This window comes from Sinocyclocheilus grahami, unplaced genomic scaffold, assembly GCF_001515645.1.
Source record: "Sinocyclocheilus grahami isolate Dianchi unplaced genomic scaffold, SAMN03320097.WGS_v1.1 scaffold31.1, whole genome shotgun sequence".
In the NCBI taxonomy this organism is placed as follows: Eukaryota; Metazoa; Chordata; class Actinopteri; order Cypriniformes; family Cyprinidae; genus Sinocyclocheilus; species Sinocyclocheilus grahami.
Window position 1 is genome coordinate 3837606 of NW_015505210.1, and position 9124 is coordinate 3846729.

A 9124-nucleotide genomic window follows, 5' to 3' on the forward strand; every position below is an offset into this window, starting at 1 on the left:
AATATTTTGCATTATGTAATAAGTATGGGGATACCTGCTGGTCATAAATAATGTCACTTTAAAAATAAATGATGTATTATACATTTATGTTGTTGCATTGAATTCTTGCTGTGTTTGCTGCATAATATTGATTTCCTGCTGTGTCGAATAAAGCACAATGGGAAATCTGCTAATCTGCTAGTCCTGAAACTTTGAGGAGAAGGTTGACAATGGCACCACCTTGTGCAAAATATGATCATTACAGTTGATTTCAAAGCGCAACCCTCTGACTACATACACGTATATAAACTGCAAGCGACGCGACAAACTACAACGGTTCTATTATAATGAACAACTCTGCGACGCGGTGAAATGAAGCGGCGTTGATTACAAGTTTGTCGCGTCGCGTCAGATGGGGTTGAGCGTCGGGGCGTCGCCTTGGCTCGACCCGGACCAATCGGGATTCCGCTCAATACTTTGTAAACAACACAGTTGCACGCTGTATGAAAACTTTACTACGAGAGGATGTCGCGTGCCGAGGACCGCCAGAAAATCACTCAATTTGGTAAGGAGCATGTTTAAAATCTTTATAGGTTTTCTGAGCTTAAATGTTTGTCATGTCGTTGATACGAGCACTCTTCTCATCTCTCAAAGAACGAGCGCAACTACAATGTTGGCAGACATCCGGGACGTTTGTCGGTGAAAAATAGTGAACGCTGGTGTATTTCGATAAAACCCTGTTTGATGTGACACGACGAGTAACTTTAGGAGTAACTCAAGGGATACTCATACTAAGGTGGTCATTTTTGGTTCGCTTTTCTTTTGTAAAAGAACGAAGTGTAATGAGATCCTTATCGTAAGTGATAAACTCTTGCGCAATTGAGCCCTGGGGAGCATCGGCGGGGGCTTAGCGCTTTGTTTTCATTATTATTTTAATATCGTGAAGTTCAGAGGTCAGCATGTTTAGTCCACATTTTCATGACTGTTAAAGATGTATGTGTGCAAACGTATGGCTCAAAATGTGAAGGATATTCTCAATTATACAGTCATAGTAATGTTATGTATGGGTCCATGACCTGATGCGTGTTTTTGTCCGGAAGTTACTCAAAATGCAGTTCATACAAGAATGATTTGAATACACGGGTGTATTAAAAGTTGTATTAATATATTTCAGTGTGTGAATTAAAAGCATTTTTGATTTTTTTGTAAGGTAAAAATGTCTAGGTGGTCTAACTGTCCACAGACTGTAGCCTAAATTAGAAAACAAAGTCTAGTTAACAGGCTAAAATTCTTTATTTATTGAAAAAGTATTATATTATAACATTAGGCCTATGTTATTAATCCTTTAAAAATAAGCAGTAGAGCAATTTTGTATCAAAGTCAGTATGGAATGATCAATATACTGTAGAAGAGCTCATTTTGTTGTCATGTGCCATTAAAAAAATAAAAAAATAAAAAAATTCCTTGAAATTGTATTAATATCAAGATATTTTATTACATTAGTTATTTAAAAACAATTAAGTAGTGAAGTCATTTGAAAATATTTATATTTTGAATACTTTGTAAATCAAAGGCAGTGTGGGATAACCAATATGTAAGAACAGGTTTTGTTGTAATGTGACTTTTTAAAAACATAACATATTTTTACCTTTTTATGAAGACACATTTTGTCAGATGTTACACTTTTATTAGATGTTACACAGATATTACGCTCAGATATTAGTGAAGCTTTTAAAAAAATATTTAAATTAGGAAAAATTCGTAAATCAGAGTCAGTGTGGCATAACTAGCAATAAGCAATAAGAACCCAATAATATTTTATTGTCATGTGGTAGTTTTAAATATATAACATATATATTTTTTTATCTTTTTATGGAAAGAGCAGATTTTGTTACTGTCAAGATCTTTTACTTTAGATATTCATGATTCATCTTTAATAAGAGTTTAAAATTGTAAATGATTTTTGACATTGATGAAGTTATTTATGTCTATTCAAGGTTTAAAAATATATTTTTGTACTTTACGTTATGGTTCCACCATTTGACATTTTTTGTCATTAAATGAAGCCATCAAATACAGCATTTGCTAGTAAATATGAACTTTTTTCTCCCAAAAATGTATAATTCCAACATGATTACAAAATTTTATATTTCAAAGAACTTGACTCATGTGTTTTAAAATTGATAGAAATGTGATTTTTTTCTTTCTTTCATTCTTATTACACATTGGCCCATGTATGTGACTATTTGTAGAGACCCAATATGGGCAGAGTCCCTGAACTGTGAATGGTGTCCCAAGCAGGCCAGAGTAAAATACCTGGGCTGTTATTAAAATCCATTTAAAAACAAACTTTTGGATCAGTTGCTGAACTAATCCAACTTTGTCTATTTGGTTTGATTGTGTAATATTCAGCCCAGGGAGTCATTTCTAATAACAACACAATGGATGCTTCCAAGTGCACCGCCAAGTTTCAACATCCTCATTGCTGGAAGGTAAATGGCCTAACCTAAATGGCATTCAATAACTGTTTCTGCAGCCTTTGTTTGCTTTTAGTAATGTATGCAGTGCTTCGGGCCAACACATGCTTTTCCGAATGCAAGCAGAACCCCAAAAACAAAAGAGAAAATGCCTCAGCAGTTTCAGTTTTTGGGTAATTGCAGAAGGCGAGGGGCAGGGCAGGCAGGTGCTCGTTTAAGACATTGAACATGAACACAGGATGTGGGTACAGCCTTCATTTTAGAGCCTCTGCGCTGCACGCACAGCGTTCATCCAGAGTCCTCTCTCCTGAGGAAGAGGAGGAGGGGGAAGGATGGGTGGGAGGATTGTAGCTTCCTGCCGGGGGGCTCGATCAGGAACACAGTATCTCTGACTCCTGACACAGATGCAGATCTTTGTCATTCAGAGAGCAGGCTGAGCATTCAGTGATCCCCACATTGCATCCCAGCAGTGTATTTGACAGGACAGATTTACTTATTTATTTATTTTTATTATTTCAAAGGACTGTCAAAATATGCCTAGAGTGTTAAAGCTGGCTGATGAAAATCAAAAATCAAAATGGCTGATCTTTCTGTGTGGCCGTTATGGTTGATTTATCTCCTACGCATACTGTCACCTGCTGTGGTTTTAAAGAGACTTGGCTTCTGAGAAATGACATTGTTGACTTTCTGTCAAGATCTATGTTTCAGTTTGGAAGAACGAATGAAGGAAAAAAAGTTTTGGTAATAATATTTTAAAACACTAGTTGTATCAAAGTATACTGAAATAATATATTTTTATATTTAATCTAATATTGTTTAGTATTTAATTAGTATTTATTTTATTATGTTTTATATATATATATATATATATATATACATAAATATACATATTTAAAATACTATATATATATATGTATGTGTGTGTGTGTGTGTGTGCGTGTGTTATACTTTAAAATACACTTATTTAAAATATTATATATAATTGTAAATCTGACAAGATGTGTGCCTAGAAGTTGTTCAGTTGCTTTTTTAGAAAACATCCCATCAAGGAATTTTGATTTCACACACTAAATGTATCACCTATTTCAAAGTGTTGAATCACCAACAGAGAATTCAGTTAATTCATTTTGGTAGTGAAAATGCATCCTCACACTCATACTGTGCATTTCTTTTTGTTTGTTGTTCTTCTGAAGCGGAAATGACGGTAGTTGCCTTCTGAGCAGCTGTTTGTGGGTACTGATAGCATGACAGGCTCATCTGGGGCAACTCAACGTCATTGTTTCCTGGAATTTATGCTAATGAAAACAAAGAAGTGTTAAAGCAGAATTTGTGAGACAAATATCGCCATAAACAGGCCTTAATATGCATAATAGTATGAATAGTGACTTACCTTTTCTAAGTCACTGCATAGTTGGCCTATTGTTGGCTTCTGTTTTTTTAGGTGAAAACATTATGTAATAATAATATTAATAATAATATTAAATAAGCATGGTTAGTTAGGATGAGGAAGAACCTCGAGGTGAATCATAACATATTAGTCAGAAAAATAGTAATAATTTCTCTCGGGAAGTGGCTTAGCAATAAAATCTCTGATGTACAAGTTATTCATTATGGTAAATGGTTTGCATTTTAAACCGGAAAAGCATGGCTCAAATCATACATGGGATTTATTTTTTATTTTTTTATTTTTTTTACTTTATCCCTTTAGTAAAGTCTCTCAGTCTGGTTTGACTCCTCTCTTTCAGTTTGTGCTGTAAAAATTATCTAAAATTGTGAAATCATGTTTAGTTAACAAAACAAAGTATTGTTACATCTCAACAAAGAACGTGACAGCCTAACTCTACACAAAGGAATAAGGAAACCTGATACATTTCTTTGGAAATACTGTCATCTAGTGGATGAAAGATTGTGGTCAGGGACATAATTGTTTGCGTAACACTAGAGTCAGTTTGGTAACACATTTTCTGTTTATGGTACTGTAAGTAAATAAACATTGAAAGCCGTTTTGTACATGCCATATTGGTCTATATTTTGCTTCTAATTTTATATGAATAAATATGTGATATAAATAATAATAATACATCAGCAGTGTTATTAGTATAGTTTAGTATTGTCTATTTATTATTATTGTATTATTATTATTTACTTTTATATTTTCAATTTTCATTAACATTTTAGCTTAAGTTTTAGTAATTTTGTAATGTACTTTTATCATTGTTATTAGTTTAAAAAAAATCTATATAGACCAGATATTTAATTAATTTATTTCAGTTTTAGTTTTAGTAATTTTAGCAGCAACTTCAACTTAATTATTTCAGTTAGTAGCCAAGGCAACATTTGTAATTTTCGTTCAAGTTTTTAAATTTATTTTAATTGAAAGTTTTTTTTAAATGTTTTATTTCAACTTTATTTTACTTACAGAAAATAATTTCTATATATTTTTTTATATAGATTTAATGAACAATAACAATACTGTAAAAAATGTGTGTTCATAATTGAATTATATTTTACATATTTTAATTTTGTTGCAACACTGACAACCATATCTTATAGTTCAGTAGGCTTTTGTTTAATAGTGCTTTACACGATACAATTAAGCAGGCCAAACGTGACACTAGCATGGTTAGTTAGGACGAGGAAGAACCTCGAGGTGAATCATAACATATTAGTCAGAAAAATAGTAATAATTTCTCTCGGGAAGTGGCTTAGCAATAAAATCTCTGATGTACAAGTTATTCATTATGGTAAATGGTTTGCATTTTAAACCGGAAAAGCATGGCTCAAATCATACATGGGATTTATTTTTTATTTTTTTATTTTTTTTACTTTATCCCTTTAGTAAAGTCTCTCAGTCTGGTTTGACTCCTCTCTTTCAGTTTGTGCTGTAAAAATTATCTAAAATTGTGAAATCATGTTTAGTTAACAAAACAAAGTATTGTTACATCTCAACAAAGAACGTGACAGCCTAACTCTACACAAAGGAATAAGGAAACCTGATACATTTCTTTGGAAATACTGCCATCTAGTGGATGAAAGATTGTGGTCAGGGACAAAATTGTTTGCGTAACACTAGAGTCAGTTTGGTAACACATTTTCTGTTTATGGTACTGTAAGTAAATAAACATTGAAAGCCGTTTTGTACATGCCATATTGGTCTATATTTTGCTTCTAATTTTATATGAATAAATATGTGATATAAATAATAATAATACATCAGCAGTGTTATTAGTATAGTTTAGTATTGTCTATTTATTATTATTGTATTATTATTATTTACTTTTATATTTTCAATTTTCATTAACATTTTAGCTTAAGTTTTAGTAATTTTGTAATGTACTTTTATCATTGTTATTAGTTTAAAAAAAATCTATATAGACCAGATATTTAATTAATTTATTTCAGTTTTAGTTTTAGTAATTTTAGTAGCAACTTCAACTTAATTATTTCAGTTAGTAGCCAAGGCAACATTTGTAATTTTTGTTCAAGTTTTTAAATTTATTTTAATTGAAAGTTTTTTTTAAATGTTTTATTTCAACTTTATTTTACTTACAGAAAACAATTTCTATATATTTTTTTATATAGATTTAATGAACAATAACAATACTGTAAAAAATGTATGTGTTCATAATTGAATTATATTTTACATATTTTAATTTTGTTGCAACACTGACAACCATATCTTATATCTGAAATAATAACAAGGAGAATTACCAAAACATTTTTTATATATATATATATATATATATATATATATATTACAATACCGCTTTACCACTTGTTTTCCAGTAGGTGGCAGCAAACACCTACACAACTGATGGTTGGTGCTCTTCAAAGAGGGATTTTCTCTAGTATTCTGATCTTTAGTGCTTGATATCCTCTGCTTCCTTTGGCAGAATGTATGAAGCACTGTCATATTCACTGTGGATGGCATGCTAGGTTTTTTTTTTTTTGCTCTGCCACGCTAACAAGAAGCAGCCAGGATATTACCTACAGAGTAACCTCAGCCGCTTGTGGTCCACGACTGAAAAATAATGAAGAGTAATTATTGACACACAGGATCCAAGGTTCAGTGACATACTGTACGCACACGCATAGGGAAAGACCAAACGTGGCACAGCGTTTGAAATGAGACCCTGGCGTCTACCCGCACACTGGGTGAAGTGTGGGATTAATGCAGCTCTTTGAGAGACAGTGCTAGATGCTTGTGTGAGATAGAGAGAGGTTTGTGTCTGTAAATGAGAAGCTATGGATGTGAATGTGGCTAGAGAGTGTGCGTCCGACTGAAAGGATTGTATATGTAAAAACGGGCGGTCAGCAAGAAAACTCTGCTTTAGACCTCCTCACCTTCCTATTTAAGCAGACTGCTCTTAATTAGCTCGCCCTCCACAGCCGTCCGGTAAGATCAACAGCTTAATCAGGCCGGGCCGACTGTAGCCTCTCTTAATTAGAACAAATAAATGAATCAGTCTCACAGTGGTCACACACAGGAGTGCCTGTCGACAGGACGTGAATATTGTAATTGACTTCTGTGGGAAATCACTTACTTGGTCATCTGTTGTAATTTGGATGCTGGTTTGCTTAACTAGCAAGTTTTCTTGACCAGTATAAACCAGCTGGTCTTTTTCTGTTTCTTTTAACACTCATTATCATCTCTTTTCAAAGCTTGTTTACCTCAGGGAATGCATTTATTGAATGAGCACTGTGCAACGTCCGAACTGATTGCACTATATTTTATGTATAATAATTTTCTATTCTTAACTGTTTTAAATTCATTTGAAACCTCTTAAACTAATTTTTAAATCATTTTCAAAGTTTTTAAATTCCTTGTTTTATTGTTGTGATTATTTTTTTATTACTTTTCCACGACATTCTAATTTATTGAGATGCACCTGTACATACAACAGTACACGGATCCATTCAGAATCACTAAACACAGCAACATACAACATACAATCAAAACATTATCCCGAATGTGTGTAGAAACAACGTGAATGTACTAAAATGTGTCTGTGCTTAAATACAATGATCTGTACGTTAAGAGCGCTCATACACAGTCTGTTTGCGCATCAATATTTCAGAATCACGCAAGCTTACTGTATGACTCCTGTATGCCAACGCAATCGTCTTTAACTTGATTGCAGTCTTCATCCATCAAAATTTTACAGCGAGAAGCTGGTTTGCTTTATCCAGCTGAGAAACACAGTTTATATGTATTATTAGAATTTTTTTCGATAATAGATATAATTATAATAAATCTCTTTTTATCCTAATGTTTGTTTTCTTTTTTTTCGGAAGTTGCATTTGTAATCCACTTGGCTTAGAAATCTGAAATCTTTAGTGTAAATTGTAGTTTTGTAGTTTTGTAATTTTTTGTTTTAAGTATTACAATTTAGCTTTATTTTTATTTCAGTAGTACTTTTAGTAATTTAATTAAAATATATTATTATTTCAAATTTTTTTGATGTATGTGATTTTTTTTGTTTTTTTTTTTACATATTTTGTTAACAAGGGACTGCCTATTGATACAATACATACACAAATACAGAAGAAATATATATATATATATATATATATATATATATATACACAGGGCTGTACGTTAACTTTTTTTCACATAGCACTGGTGCTACAGAGGTTGAAAGTTTTGTAGCACAGGCCAAAAAGTTGTAGCACAAGTATAAAACGTCTGTTATCGTGTCTGAAGACAAACATAAGTAAGGGAGTTCATCACTTAAACAGGCACTGATGTTCCATACAGAGCACAAAAAATACAAACCATCACAAAATTAGTTTTTAGACAAAGTTTTCTTAATTTGCTAAAAATGGAAGTGTGCAGAAACATAACACCTCTTACACCTTAACAAAATATAAAATAAAAAAGAATGGCAGACGTTTAGGCCAAAGTGGGCAAAGATAAAAATCTTTGTCATTATTTTATCTTTGTTATTAGAAAATAAGAACAAAGATATACATTACAAATACACATACTATACAAATAAAACAAACAGTGCTTCATTTTTCAGGTACAGTATTTAGCAGTAACATTCAAGAAATTGAATGAACAAATATTAAAATAGAATACTATATACACTATATACATCAATTATACTTTTTTTAAAGCAACTGACTGATGATAAGTCCTGACAGAACTGGAGAGGATCTGCAAGGAGGAATGGCAGAGGATCCCCAAATCCAGGTGTGAAAAACTTGTTGCATCTTTCCCAAAAAGACTCATGGCTGTATTAGATCAAAAGGGTGCTTCTACTAAATACTGAGCAAAGGGTCTGAATACTTAGGACCATCTGATATTTCAGTTTTTCTTTTTTAATAAATCTGCAAAAATGTCAACAATTCTGTGTTTTTCTGTCAATATGGGGTGCTGTGTGTACATTAATGAGGAAAAAAAATTAACTTGAATGATTTTAGCAAATGGCTGCAATATAACAAAGAGTGAAAAATGTAAGGGGGTCTGAATACTTTCCGTACCCACTGTATATGCATTTGTAAACCGCTTGGATCAGAAATCAGAAATAGCACGTTTAAATGGCCATGGTGCCTCTGGTTTGTGTTAGCTTTAATGTGTAGTAACTATACATGGCTTTATATAAGTACTGTTTAAGTCTGTTTAAGTTACTGTTTAAATGGTGTGTCCATTTAGATAGCAGGAT

The 9124-nt window shown here is 32.4% G+C and overlaps 1 long non-coding RNA gene across 1 annotated transcript in view; it reads right to left on the reverse strand.

Moving 5' to 3' along the window:
* Window positions 1–474: 474 nt before the first annotated feature.
* The window catches only part of LOC107575174 (uncharacterized), a 54662-nt gene continuing 46012 nt past the window's right edge, over window positions 475–9124 (reverse strand). The window contains exon 3 of the long non-coding RNA XR_001607817.1: window positions 475–535. This is a non-coding gene — a long non-coding RNA (uncharacterized lncRNA). The remainder of the gene's footprint in view (window positions 536–9124) is intronic.